Here is a 14156-nt window from a genome sequence, read left to right on the forward strand (position 1 = left end):
TCACCTGATGGACAGACACTCCATGCACTAGTGTCTGTAGAGAAGACAGTGCCAAGGCAAGGCTGTGAGCATCATTCATCTGCTTATCCTCCTGGCTGCCTCCTTCATCAGCATCGAGCTCTACTGCCAGGGCTCATGAGCCACCCAGAAACATTGCAGCTTGGTGCTCTGAGTGCTGTGCCTGTTGGCAGCTGCCCACTGACCTACCTGTGACCTGCATGTCCTTCTGGAATGCCCCAAAGCTAACTTTCCCCTCCACGCTGGCTTTTTCTCAAAGCCAGTCAGCGATGCTGACCAAGTTTGAAGGCTCATTTCAGACTTCATTGCATGAAGATCTCAAGCCCATCCTTCCTTTTTCCTCCCCCTTTCCCTCCTCCTCTCCCTCCCACCATTCAGTGATGCTCCCAAGGACCTGGATCCTTCCTTATTCCCAGCACCAAGAGTGTGATCTCCAAACAATCACTTCCATATCACTCGCCTAGTGTGCAAACACATCCATGGGATTGTGGGGTGTAAATGGTGGTGATGCTGAGAACTAGTCTCTTCAATGACTTTGTAAAGTGGAGTTTGGGGGTTTCTCTGAGGGCATAAGAGGAATCTACAACGTCCAGAAATTAATATCTCTATCCTCTCACTCAAAAGATGCAATGTGGAGGCCGGGCACCCTCTTAGGCAGGTTGGCTCCAGCATCCACAGCCTTATGTAGCAAGCTTAGATACTGTGAGCTAGGAAATGGGATACAGGACATAGGATTTTACAGTGTGCTCTTTTCACAGGGACCTTCATTCCAGCAGGGCCTGCTGAATTCAAACCCAGGAGGCCATCAATTGAGCAAACAGGGGTCACCAAAAGAGGTCCTTAGAAAAGATCTCCAGAGTGATGGTGAGTGGGGTGAACTTGAGATAGGTCCGGATCATCATGGGCGTTAGAAATGGGTGATCACCTTTTCACGAGGGAGACAGTGGGGTGAAGGACAGGCACATGGCAAGAGGTCTGCATTCTTTGTCTCTATAGATCTCCATCTGTGTTCAACATGTCTGTCTTCTAATAACATAGGTGGCTATGAGGGTAGGATTCTGATAACAATATTTTGGGGAAAATAAAAAAGTTTGGCTTAGTCTTTCTTTCTGCTCCTAATCTCTCTGTCTCTCTATGTGTCTTGGCCTCTCTGTGTGTGTCTCTGTTTCTCTCTGTCTCTTTGTCTGCCTGTCTCTCTGTCTCTCTTTGGCTCTGTGTCTCTGTCTGTCTGTCTGTCTCTTTCTCTCTCACCTTTTTCTCTCTCCCTGAGGTACACAGAGGAATGGCTGCATCAGACTGCTGCAGAAATCAAGAGCCAAGCATTCCTGGCTTCCCTACTCCATGAGCCCCGAGGACACAATTTGGCTGAACTCCCAGATGCAAACACAGACAGGGAGGCACTGGGGCTCTGTAGTCATTTCTCTGTGGTGGAAAGAAATGGAGCACAACTCCAGAATTTGGCTAAACACTGCATCGCATTAAATAAGAATTAACAAGGAGTCTTACAGGCCCCTTGGGGGCACGTGGCAAGTGGAATATTCCTAATAGATTTAATTGGGGTTGTTAACAGGAGACACTGGTAGTGTGGGAGCAAGGCCCTTTGAGTGTGACCTGGTGGTCAGGAGGAACAGGTACTGGGAAGCCCCTCCCTCCTCAGTGGGTGTGGCTCAGTCTGGCTGGTCTTCCCTCTGAGCCTAGATTTCTTCATCCTTCATGGCAGTGTAATAACGGCTTTTTTTTTTCCCTCAGCTGTTGCTAGGGATGGAAGTGGCACACGTCGCAAACATCTTACCATACGCTGCTAAGAGCACAGTGGGCCTGAGATAAATTATGGCTGTCACTACCAACTGGTCCGGCATCATTACTACCGACAAGAATCACCTGGTTAACAGGAGTCAGAGCTGGAATTTCAATGTGTTTTGCCACTTCCTCAGCCTGTGGTTTTTCTCTGACTGTAAACAAAACCAGCATCCAATCACCTCACCGTGCAAGTATGGATGAGGGCAAGGGTGGACAGATAGGAAAAGAGTTAGCAAGAGCGACATCAAACCTTCCTCCCAGCCACAATAAAATGCCCTCAGCTGGAGGTAGGGTGTTGCAGCCGCCCCCTTCTAGCTGGAATTTTATCTTGAGCTTGTGCAGGTCTTGGGCACCCCGTCACGGCTCCTGTGAGTTCACAGGTGCTTCTGCCCTGTTGTGTGCAGAAATCAGGTTCCTTGTCGTCTTCAGCTGTCTCTGGAGTTCACAGTCTTTCTGGCCCTGCTTCCACGGTGATCTCTGGGTCTCAGGAGGAGGGATGGGATACTGATGCCCACTTCGGGCTGAGCTCTCCCCAATCTCTTATCCTCTGCACGCTGACCAGTTGTGCCTCTCTGTGTTGATTTCCATCTGCTGCAGATAGTCGCAGCTCTGATCAGTGCTGAGAGATGCGCTGATCTCTGGGTATGAGGATAAATCAGCAGGAGTGGGTTTAATGCCATGCCCATTTAACAAGGTAATTAGCAGTGGGTTCTCCCCGAGAGCTTGTGACCTGTTTAGTCACATGTCCTTGGCTCTATAATGGCATTAGGTATGGGTTCCGTCTTGTGGAGCAGAACTTAAATACAATCAGAAAGTTGTTGTTTTTGATACAAGCTATGAAAATGGTCATTGTTATGCTAAAAGACCTTCTTCCTTTCACCCCAAGACTTGAATAATGGGGACATATGGCATCCTAGGAAGGAGATTGCACCTGATTCTTCTTCAATCAGTCAGACCTGTGGATGTTTTAAAAAGCAGTCTCAGGGTTGTAGCCATTTGAAGGCTACTGATGCAGAATTAAAACTCAAAATCAAACTGGACTGTTCCAGTTTGCATCCTGTATACTCCTGTTATTGAGGGCACAACATTGAGCAAGCAGATTAACATGCCTGTGCCTCAGTTTCCTCCTATGTGGGAGGGGGGTGATTATAGGACCTTCCTCAGAGTGTTGCACAAAGAATTAAATGTATTCACTGTTGCTGAGCTCTCAGAAGACTGCTGGGCGGGAACCAAGTGCTGCGCAAGGGGAGCGACCATAAAATAATCATCTGCAAAATGAAAAAGTAATGTAATAGAGAGATTTAAATCATATAGGGCCTGTGTTATTCATTCTCAAACAAAATGTTATTAAAAGTTTAAAGCGTTGTCATTGACTCCAAAAGCATGTTGTCCCTTGGTACTTTGGACAGGATGTTCGGGCTCCCTGGGGAAAAAAAATGGAACTTGCTCCTTGGACAGCCGCTCTCATTAATTTTAATACAGATGCCACAAACTTCTCTCACAAAATGTGAAACATAGTTTTTAATTTGCTCTTCTGGCTCCTGCAAGACTGAGGTGACGTGCTGGAAAATATATCAATTAGGTTCATTTCCCAGGAAGAAATAGCAAACCTCTGCTCACCAGGTCAGTGTGGAAGGAGCGGAGGCATTGAAGGTGACCCCAAAGACCACAGTGCTTAATGGCAGCTGTAGGAGGAAGCTGGGAACTCCTTGGTTCTGACCACAGGCTTTTGTTCAGAGATGTCTGGGGAGCCCAAAAGTGTCCCAACAAGAAGAACGCGGTTCTAGCTTGGGGGAGGGTTTGGTATCTGTTGTAGAGTGTGGTCTTCTGACCAAAATGGCCACTACTTTCATCAGGTCAGCGGTGCCCTCTTGAAAGAGTCCATCACTTAACCTTCCCTTCAGTTCTTTCTGAGGCTTTAAACCAAATTTCAAACAGTATTCTATTCCAAATAACACCATGTAGGTCTGACAAAGAATGACTTTTTGGCTCAACTGAAGTACAATTATAGCCTGTGAAACACTAATGATAATTGCATAATCATAACTAATACTCAGTGTTAAATTTGCTGATTGCCTCAAAATGTTCTTTATTATAGCCATTTTGTTTAAATTAGGATGAAAACCTCTAAAGAAAAAGAAAGTCGTCCTACTTTCTTTAACTGAGTCAGTTTCCTATAAGCTGTGAATGCCGCCTTCCCTCATCTCCTCTTGACATTTACTCAGTGGAAACCTGACTTGGGACTGGAGGCAGAGCTCAGCAATTAAGGGCACTTGCTGCTCTTTCAGAGGATCTGTGCTGAGTTCCCTGCACCCACGTCAAGTGGCTCACAACCCCCTGTAACTCCATCTCTGGATGATCTAACCTCCTCTTCTGCCCTCTGCAGTACTGTGCTCACCAAAATAGAATAAAAAGAGGACAAAACCCTGATTTGTTTATCTAGTGTTAACTCTCACATCTGTAATTGACTCTTTGCAGCCCAGAAGTGTATTGAACTCCCTAGTTTGTAGAGGAAATTTTCTGCTACTTCATAGGTGGTCTGGAAGCTTAGCAGCAGAAATTTAAGTTTCTTCCATGAGGGTCTCATTGGTATCTAATTCGAGTAGGCTCATGTCTTTGAACTCTTGATTCCCCAGCTGGTGATGCTGTTTGACACATTGTGTAGTGTTTGAGGCAGGGTGTCTGACTGCTACTCAGGGCAGCCTTTGAATGTTATAGCCTGTCCCTGCTTCCGATTACACTATTCTGTGTCTTCTGACTCACCAAAAATGTGAACCATTCATGCCGCAAGCTCCTATCTCTACAGACAGGGCTGTCAGGCTCCATGTCTTCCCATGATGATGGACTAATTCCCCTGAAACTGAGTTGGAACTACCTCAGCTCCTTTACGTTGTTCTTGTTAACCATTCTGTCACAATTACAGGAAGGAAAACTAACATAGATGATAAAATTTAATCATAGAAAACTACATGTGGGGGACCACTCAAACACTTGTAACTTCATCAAATTATAGCACTGAGGCATTCAAAATACAGGCCTTGTGAGACGGCTTAGTAGGTAAAAGTGCTGACTGCCAATCTGATGACCCAAGTTCAATCCTTAGGACTCACTAGGTAGAGGAATTGAAAGTTTCTCTCAAGGTGTCCTCTGACCTCCATACCTGTGCCATGGCATACACACATGCACAGCCCCCAAATGCACACAAAACAAATAAATAGAAAGGAAACAAAAACAGAGTCCATTTGAAAGTCATGGTTTAAAGCAACTCTGTTAAGGTAGGATCACTATCTGTCTACGAATGTGTACCAAAGTGCATATGAGTTAAATGTATGTATGATGAGATAGTGCTTTGCAATCTAGAAGGTTAAGAAAATGAAAGGAAGTGAGGCACATACTGTGTTTGGGGAGAATGACCTTTCTGTATGGTTTCCTTCCTGCCTCTCTGCTCTGCACCAGCAGCCAGTCCCCTACTGAGTTCCAGCTTGGATTCTTTCCTGCTCTGACTGGTCTTCCATTCTCTGCATCCTAGTGCTTCATCTCCTTCTTTCTTCAGGCTGCTGGGAAGACCGTCCCTGCCCTCCCTGCTCCAAGCAGAACGCAAGTTGCTTGAGTAGCCAACTGAAACAGCAACAAGGCACTTTACTGGACAGGACAAAGGTAATGGCTCCCTCATCTTGAAAGATCTTTGTCGCTGAGCTGTCAAGACTGTGTTTGCTCTGGTCCTCCTTCCACTCACTGGGCCCTGACTTGTGTCCCGTAGCAGCCTGCCTCCCACTCAGAATTGAGCTTCAGTCTTCTCCCTTCACCACATCGCTTTGATTTTCCATGTCGGCCATTTGACATACTTGGGACTTGGGCATGAATCCTTCTGTCCATACTCTACCCGCATGTCTGTGCTTCTTTAATTGTCAGCATGACACACCTCGGATAGCCTGGAGAGAGAGTCTCCATGGGGATACAGTGTCTAGATCAGGTTGACTGTGCGCATGCCTGTGGAGCACGCTCTTGATTGTACATTGATTTAGAAGGATCTAGTCTTAGAGCGGGGAACACCATTCCCACAATTTGAGTCCTAGACTTTTAAGAGTGGAGGCAGTTAGCCAAGCACCAGCTGTGCATCTGATACCCTGTCCCTGGTTTTGGATGCGATAGGAGCAGACCCCTTAAGCTCCTGATGCTTTGCCTTCCCTACTCTGAGGAACTCCGACCTGGAATCTAAGCTAAAATCAACCCTCTCTCCCTTACGTTGCTTTTTGTCAAGGTATTGTTTTTATCACCGTAAAAGAAATGAAACTAGAGCAGTGCCCAAGCCACGAACAAATTTTACTGGAATTTTTAAAGATACACTTGGAACCACAGTAACTTCAGAAAACCTCCACTGACTGACCTCTCTCATCCTCACCACCATTTTCCCTCCTCAGTGTCTATGACAAAGTCTACAAGACTCCGCCTCCATCCCTTCTTTCCTCTTCCCTCCTCCCACTCTTTCTCTCCTTGCTCTTGTTTCAATCATCTCAGAATATTGCTATAGATCAATACTATGCGTATTAATTGTATTGCCCTAATTTTATAAGTCCCTCAAAGGTCAACATTGGAGTGAGCAGTGAAAGTCAAGCTGCAGACGCAAGGCTGGCGGCCCATTTCGGAGTTCACCTGGCTCTCCAGGCTCAACTCCTGCCTGACATCCAGGCTCCATGGACATCAGCCACACTGGCCTGCTTGGAACCAAAGCACTCTGGCTATAGTCTCACCCCAGGACCTCCATGCATACTGTTCCCGCTGCCTTGATTCCTGGAGAGCCCTCTTGGCCTACTCACAACCTCACAGCCTTCAGAACCCTCCCCCTGTATTGATATTCTGAGGTCGTCCCTGATCCAAGCTGGGCAGATTATCAACATTGTTTCTTATTTACCCACTCAGTCCTAATTACCCTTCAAAGGAAGCGCTGTAATTTGATGTCTTTGTATTGAACTAACTCCTGGTTATTTACAAGATGCTAGGACACAAAGTACATGAGGGAAGATTCTGAATGAAAGGACCCATCTCTCTAGAGAGGCTTGGAGACAGCTGTTGCATGAGTTCTAATAAAAATAAATAAAATTGATCCTAATTTAAAAAAAAAGAATTTGGAGCCAGATACTGGGTCAAGTGACGAAAGATCTGAGAAAGGACAAGCCACAGTCACCTTTTACCTTGCTGTCTCCTCTCGCCTTATATTGTTCTCTCCGCCTCTCTGTACAGACCTCCAGACCTCTATGAATAACTTGTGGCTAGTTCCACCCTCTGATCTTCAGACAAGCTTTATTTGTTAGAGTATAAGCAAGATATTACCACATTTCTCCCATTTTTTGTCTAAAAACAGGTTATAATAAAAGGAAAACTACATACAATAATTACAATAACTATATACAATATTTACAGGCAAAAATGCATCAACAATATCTAGTCCATTAGCAACTAACAAATTCAGAGAAACTACTCCATATCTATCCTATCTTGATGAGTCCAAAAGGTTGTACTAATTCACTTTCTATTCTAGATTGCATTATCAAAACTTTTAATGTCTCTCAACCTAATACACATTACACCTCTTTAGTGAATTTCTTTTCCAAATCTGGTAACAAGGAAAACTATAACTATAAAGTCTTCAACTCCATCAGAGATCCAAGAAGATAGTAATATTATTACCTGAGTAAGTGTGAAGTGCAAGCAAGCAACTTCCAAAAAATGTGAGGAATAACAGAAACAGCTGTCTGCCTGGAAGGTCACCCAAGGTTCCTCTGCAATGTTGGGGCATCCATCTTCAGCCTACAGGCCTAGCATATGTCATGAGCTTTTCTGTGAAGCAGGATATTCTGAAGGGCTGTCCCACGTCTTGGCAAAGTTCAGCAGTCCTTTCTTTTGTGTCTTGCTTGTCCAATTTGAACAGCATATTGTCAGCAGTCAAGACAAGAGCACTTTCTTGCCCAGTGGCTAACTTTTGCCACAAAGAAAGTAAACTGCATGTGGAGTTTCTTCAATGCTCATCTTCTTCTCTGAGGTAGATTGGTGCAGCCAGGAGCAGATTTTTCTCATTGTCATAAAAAAAGAAAAGAATCTATGTAATTAAAACATCTCAAATTCCATAGTCTGTAGATCTCTAAAATGTTTGAAGATGACCTGTCTATCTAAAATATATTTGTTTGACCTTGAAAACATACCTAATATTACTTCAAGTTTGACTGTAATGACTAACAACTAACTTGCATTTCCTTATATCCTAATTAGTTGGCAATAATAACTTTCAAGGTCTATAAATTAGCTTTACATTTTTACATGAGCTGTATAGGTAAAATACCTTGAACAAGATTAGAAATGTAATTCTAAAAAAAATTAAAAAAAAGATTAGAAATGTATATACAGTATGTTCTAACAAAATTAATCACAAATTTGTATTACTATACAAAGATCTATATCAATGTAAAATATTTAAAACTAGTAGTTGCTTTTTTGGTTTCAAAGTAGATTCAATAATCTACTTTTTTATCCTGTTTCTATATCTCTCCTTTTTCTTTTCAGAGTAGATGCAATAATCTACTCTTATGTCCTATCATATCTATAGCCCCCTTTCTTTCTTTTTTTCAAAAGAAGAACCCTTAATCTAATACCTTTTTAAAATTTTTGTATTGACCATTACCAATAACAACTTCTAACCAATCACCTAAACTATGAAAAACATCCAATAATCCTTTGAACAATAAAAATCCACCCACTCCACTTCTTGAGAATATGTGTAATAGTATCGTGTTCTTAAATTTACTCCTTGTTGTCTGGGGGCGATGGCATCTTTAGGGAGCCTGAAAAGAAAAAATTGTGTTACTTGTCAAGTCCTGGGAGTGGTAGCTTTATCTTTTATTGTCCAGTCTCTACATAATGGCAAAGTAAAAGGCATGTCTCAAGTCCTGGCTAGAGTAGTCTGTAAGGTTGGATCATCTCAGCGAGCCTCCTCAAAATTGTCCTGAGCAGTTTGTAGTCCATAGCTGATATTTAGATGATGTTTGTCACCTTAGCGGCATTTTCATAGTCCTGGTGGCATCGTCATTGTGGGGTCTCATCATTCTTTTGGAGACATCAAAGATTGCTGTAGACATGGTCATGACTCCCTGCCGAAAATTCAAACATTTTAAATGTCATATGCAGCAGATCTCAAGAAAGTTAAAGGATCAATACTTGTTAAGTAAATCCAGAGTACAGAAACCTAATTCCTAGCTACCTGATAGAGTCTCAAACCCAAAATCATGTACAGGAAGTGAGAGAGAGCCTTTTTATAGAATTAGTTAATACTCTATATGACCATTAATATTAATACAAAAATTTAATATATATTAATCTTATAAATTTTGATATAATATTTATATTGTAAGTAAAGCTTTAAAGAATCAAAAACCCAACAGATTATGAGATTAGTGGCAATAAGATAGTCCCTTAATTTTGTTTTTTTTTCTGTTTTATATTAGGAAGCTCTTCAGACATGAAACAGAGATTTTGGAATTTACTTTAACAAGCATGCTTGGGTTTAGAGATGGAGAAAGCCAACTTCAAAGTCAGCTTTATTTTTTTAAAATTTATTGATTTTATTGAGCTATACATTTTTCTTTGCTCTCCTCCCTACCTCTCCCCTCCCCTTCATCCATCTCCAAAGGTCCCCATGCTCCAAATTTACTCAGGGGATCTTGTCTTTTTCTACTTCCCAAGTAGATTAGATCTATGTATGTCTCTCTTGGGGTTCTCATTGTGGTCTAGGTTTTCTGGGATTGTAATTTGAAGGCTGGCTTTTCTTTGCTTTTTGATTAAAAACCACTTATGAGTGAGTACATGTGATAATTGTCTTTCTGTGTCTGGGTTACCTCACTCAAAATGATGTTTTCTAGTTCCATCCATTTGCCTGCAAAATTCAAGATATCATTATTTTTTCTGCTGTGTAGTACTCCATTGTGTAAATGTATCACATTTTCCTTATCCATTTTTCAGGCGAGGGGCATTTAGTTTGTTTCCAGGTTCTGGCTATGACAAACAAAGCTGCTATGAACACAGTTGAGCAGCACAGGAGACCACTTCCTAAATATAACCCCAGTAGCACAGACACTGAGAGAAACAATTAATGGGACCTCCTGAAATGGAAAACCTTCTGTAAAGCAAAGGACACAGTTAACAAGAAAAAAAGACAGCCTATCTATAGTATAGGAAAAGATCTTCACCAACTCCACATCAGACAGAGGACTGATCTCCAAAATATACAAAGAAGTCAAGAAATTGATTATCCAAAAAGCAAATTATCCAGTTTAAAAAAAATGGAGTACAGACCTAAGCAGAGAACTCTCAACAGAGGAATCTAAAATGGCTGAAAGACACTTAAGGAGATACTCAAAATCCTTAGTCATCAGAGAAATGCAAATCAAAACAACTTTGAGATTCCATCCTATAGATGTAAGAATGGCCCAAGATCAAAAACACTGATGACAACTTATGCTGGAGAGGATGTGGGGTAAAGGGAACTCTTCTGTATTGCTGGTGGGAGTGCAAGCTGGTACATTTCCTTTGGATGTCAGTGTTGTTATTTCTCGGAAAATTAGGAAACAACCTTCCTCAAGACCCAGTAATACCACTTTTGGGTATATATCCAAAGGATGCTCAATCGTGACACAAGGACAAGTGCCAGCTTTAATTTTTAACTGGACTAAGACTACAAGAGATCGTTTGTATTTTATGTCTGTAGAGAACACCAAAAAGAAACTTTTGGAAAAAGTTATGAAACTTTATTCTGTTGGAAATGTGATCTACCAATAGGCCAGTTTATTCTTTTTCTTGAACATTTTTTTTCTAGAATATTTGTCCACTTTCTTCAAGTGTCTCATTTGTCCAGTGGTCTTCAGATTCCCTAGCTGAATGCCTTTATTCTTTTGAAAAGACGGAAACAAAACCCTTCCCAACCCTAATTTTTGTGAGGTTCCCTTGTGGCAAATTATATCTGATCAAATGAAAAGCATTTGCTAGCCTTATAAGCTAGTTTAGATTGAACAGCCATGCTGTTTGATAAACTGTCATCTCTTTTAATTAAGAGGTTTCTATGGTTTAAATTGAAGCTTCATCAATTTGGATGGTATCCATAAATTTTTCTTCTTCTGTGGAAGCAAAAGCAAAACCCCTTCCCCAACATAACACATGCCCTGGTTTCCATTCGAAGGTCAACACATCTTTAAAGTCTATCAGCTGATTTAATTTCATAGTTTTTTTTCTATTATCCGGTGTCTCACCACAGCTGTTGTTCCTTTCTCATCATCATTTAGAAAATTCAAAGTTAATAAAGCATTGTGTGATCTATTTCTGGGGGTATATATCATTCTTTTCTGTTTATTTAACATACACTTTAGAGTTCGATTTGATCTTTTCATAACTGCCTGGCCTGTAAGATTGTGTGGATAACCTGTAATATGTTTTATATTATAAAGAGCAGAGAAACTGTTTCATTTTACAGAGATGCTGAAGCATTGTCTGTGCTAATTTATTTTTTTAATTTTTTTTTTATTGAGCTACATATTTTTCTCCACTCCCCTTATTTCCTTTTCCCCCCTTCTATCCTCTCCCATGGTCGCCATGGTCCCAGTTTATTCAAGAGATCTTGTCTTTTATACTTTTCATGTAGATTAGATCTCTGTATGTCTCTTCTAGGGTCCTCATAGGTTCTCTGGGATTGTGAATTGTAGGCTGGTGCTTTTTTTTGCTTTATATCTAAAGGCCACTTATGAATGAGTACATATGATATTTTCCTTTCTGGGTAGGGTCACCTCACTCAATATCTTGCTTTCTAGATCTAACCATTTGTCTTCAAATTTCAAGATGCCTTTATTTTTTTCTGCTGTGTTGTACTCCATTGTGCAAATATACCACATTTTCCTTGTCAATTTTTTGATCGAGGGTTATTTCTAGGTAGGTTCTGACTATGACAAACAATGCTACTATGAACATAGTTGAGCACATGTCCTTGTGGTACAACTGAGCATCCTTTGGATATATATTCAAAAGTGGTGTTGCTGGGTCTTGAGGTAGGTTGTTTCCTAATTTACTGAGAAATCATCACACTGATATCCAAAGGGACTATACCAGTTTGCACTCCCACCAGCAATGGAGGAGTGTTCCCTTTACCTCATATCCTCTCCAGCATAGTTGTCATCAGTGGTTTTGTTCTTGGCCATTCTGATAGGTGTAAGATAGAATCTCAGAGTTATTTTGATTTGCATTTCTCTGATGGCTAACGGTGTTGAGCATTTCCTTAAGTGTCTTTAAGCCATTTTGAATTCCTCTGTTGAGAGTTGTCTGGTTAGGTCTGTGCCCCATTTTTAATGGATTATTTGTTCTTTTGATAATCTGTCTTAATTTATACAGGTATACCCATGATAGCCATGACTTTTAGCAACTGTATGAGTCATTCTTTTCAGAACTCAAATCAATTGCCCATTTATATTCTGAATAGGTATCAATGGTGTAGATACATATTTTAATTTTCCAAATTCTACAAAATGAAACAAAGTCGTCTGTGAGATTTCATTCCTTTGAATATCCTTTGGGTTACTTTGTGCAGATAGTGGTGTTTTGTTGTATATAGAACAACTAGACCATTTTCTTATAATTTTATTGACTTGCTGCCAAGTGATGGAAAAATCCTCTTTCAAGCCTTTGCTATTGACATGATTTTTCTGAAATTCTGAGCCCTCCAGCACATTTCCCATGAATATTTGATCAGTTTCTTCATTATCTTGTGCCCAACTAGATCAGTCAGTAAAGCACGAAACTCTTAATCTCAGGGCCATGGGCTCAAGCCCCACATTGGGCACCAATTGTCGCACAAGTTCTAATTGATCTTAGGAATAAAAACTTGGAGCCAGATATTGGGGTAAATGATGGAAAACCTAAGAGAGAAAGGAACAAGCCATAGTCAACTCTTACCTTACTAACTTGTCAGCCAGAAAAAAAAAAAGACTGAATGCCTCTCTTCCACCCCCTTATTTCCCTCTTCCCTCTCTCTGCTCAACAATATCACTTCCTGTCTGTTTGTGCAGACCTTGAGACCTCTATGTTTAAATAGTTGGTAGCTCCACCCTCTGATCTTCAGACAAGCTTTATTTGTTAGAGTACAAACAAGATATCATCACAGACAACAACTGGTTATGCAGCTTGAGTGATTACTTCTCAACTGATTAAAAAGCTTGAGTGGATGTTTCCCAAACAACATTTTCTGTCACATTTATTTGTTGGGGTTGACTTACATTTCTGGGATCAGAAAAAAAGGACTGCAGAAAACAGGGTTACACAATCATTGTTAATGTGTCTGAGTCTTCTCTACCTGACTTTCAAGGAAGGCAAGGGGACTTCATTTAAACTGAAAACACATTTGAATGGCATGAGGGAATTTAGGGAGGGAGGGGAAATCTCAGAACCTCTCAGTGCAAAAAAAGTAATTGGGGAAACGGTTTATAGGGCTGAGCAGTTTCTTCAAGGTGATACAGCGAAAAGAGTCAATTAAAACCATTTCTTACAACACAGCTGGAGACAAAACCCTGGAAAAGTGGATTCTATTACTCCCCACGAATAACAGATGGTCCACACACACTAAAATTGTTGAGAACCAAAGCCAGTGTACTGCCTGTTCTGTGCTAAACAGCCTTGAGACAGGGGCACATTTTCTTGCTCCTTTATTAAATAATACTCAGAACAAGCTCAATTTATCTGCTTACTCCAGAGAATGCAGAAGGAAAATTCGAAGGGGAACCCAAGCAGCTTACTTACGGTGATTTATTTCTTTCACCTTGAAATTCTGCAGGATGCTTGCAGCTTTGGGTCCACCAATCCAAATCATCAACTTTCTGCTTTGCAAATTTCCCCTGACCCTGGCCATGTATCAGATTTCATCACTTTAGGGGATGTCATGTTGGATCCCGAGATGAAGCTACACACTGTGCATTGCACTGACTTTCTAGGCTTAGCTGATCAGCACTTTACTAAAGCCCCTCTCATGCTTGCTTCTGACACACAGGCTCCCAGGTGCTGGATTGGGAAGCAAAGGCCCATGCTTTCAATACATACTGTTTCTTCATACATCATTTCTCAGTGTAACAGGATGTTTGTCCTGCACCTACTTTTCCCAGACGAATCACTGAAAGGTATTTGTGAATGGACAGCAGTTCTTTTCTCTGGGTTATCGGCTTTAAAACACGTGGAATTGGAAGCCAGAGACCTGTAAGGGACCAGGTGTGAGTCAGGGACCTCCAAGGGAGCAGGCCTGAGCCAACAACCTCGGCCAG

The sequence above is a fragment of the Myodes glareolus genome, chromosome 2 (genome assembly GCF_982192425.1).
Source record: "Myodes glareolus chromosome 2, mMyoGla1.1, whole genome shotgun sequence".
In the NCBI taxonomy this organism is placed as follows: Eukaryota; Metazoa; Chordata; class Mammalia; order Rodentia; family Cricetidae; genus Myodes; species Myodes glareolus.